The sequence below is a fragment of the Hipposideros armiger genome, unplaced genomic scaffold (assembly GCF_001890085.2).
Source record: "Hipposideros armiger isolate ML-2016 unplaced genomic scaffold, ASM189008v1 scaffold_569, whole genome shotgun sequence".
NCBI lineage: Eukaryota > Metazoa > Chordata > Mammalia > Chiroptera > Hipposideridae > Hipposideros > Hipposideros armiger.
The window spans coordinates 532,197-533,474 of NW_017731919.1; positions in this window are offsets into that span (position 1 = coordinate 532,197).

Here is a 1,278-nt window from a genome sequence, read left to right on the forward strand (position 1 = left end):
AAAAAAAAAACCACAATGAGATGACACTACTCACCTATTATAATGGGTAAAATGAAAAAGACTGACCAAAACTAATGTCAAGGATGTGGAGCAACTGATACTCTCATATACTGCAAGTGATCCATGGAGGGATTACAGGCATGGGGAAACTTTTGGAGGTGACGGGTATGTTCATTACCTTGATGGTGGTGATAGTGTCATGCATGTATACTGATACATAGGGCAAAACTGTTCACTCTAAACATGTGTAATTTATCCTATGTCAATTATAACTCAGGAAAGCTATTTTAAAATATATGTAGCAGGCACACTATGTGATAGGCATACTATGTGCTAGGTTGTGTTGTGAATGTGTAAAATGCATTCTCCTCTTTAATCCTCACAATAAACCTGTTGGGTTGGTACTATGATTGTTCCCTTTTACAGAGGAGAACACTGAAGCGTAGAGAGGTTGTTCACATCCAAGGCCACCCAGTTAGTAAGTGGCAGCCTGACCATAGTCTTTCCCTCTTAACTGTGCACTTGTGGTAGAAAGAAATATGTAGAAGAGAGGCACAATAAACGACTGAAAGTCCCCACATTCATTATTTAGATCCTCCTAAGAAAATGTGGAGTAAGCAGTTCAAATGCTCGTGCCTACTTTACAGATGCACAAACTGAGGTTCAAAAACATTAAGGTGATCTTTACTCAGTTTGGGACCTGGGCTGTCAGGGAAGCGATATCTCCCTACTCTTCATACCACCGAATCACAAGACTCCAACTGCTGTTGACAGACTTTTGAGGGGTTTTTTCAGTCCGCCAAAGATCATTTAAATTGCGTTCTTTGTGTTTATATATGTCAGAAACTCCAACAACTGAGCATGGCAGTATTACCTGGCATTTCCTTCTGTGACTGCCGTTCAAGAGAAAGGTAAAGCTTGGCATTTACAAAGACCACGGGGCACTCGAGTCAACATAGCAGCTTCTGGGTTTCAACGCCCAGGTGCTGCCGGGCAGCCGGCCGGAGTCCCGCGGTCCGCGTCCCGAAGCTCAGCCCGGGGCCCCTCCCGCGCGGCTCCGCGGGGGCGTCGGGGAGGCGGGTCCGGGGACGCTCGCTAGGCGCTCCGGCGCGGCGCCCCCTGTCGGAGCCCTGCTCTCTCGCCCCGGATCCGGTCCGGGCGGCGCGGGGACGCCGACCTGAGAGCCCGCGAGCGAGCGGGAGGGCGGGCGGCGCGGTGCGCTGCGGGCGAGCGGGCGCGCCCTGCAGGGGTAGGTGGGCCGCTGGCGGGCAGGGGCGG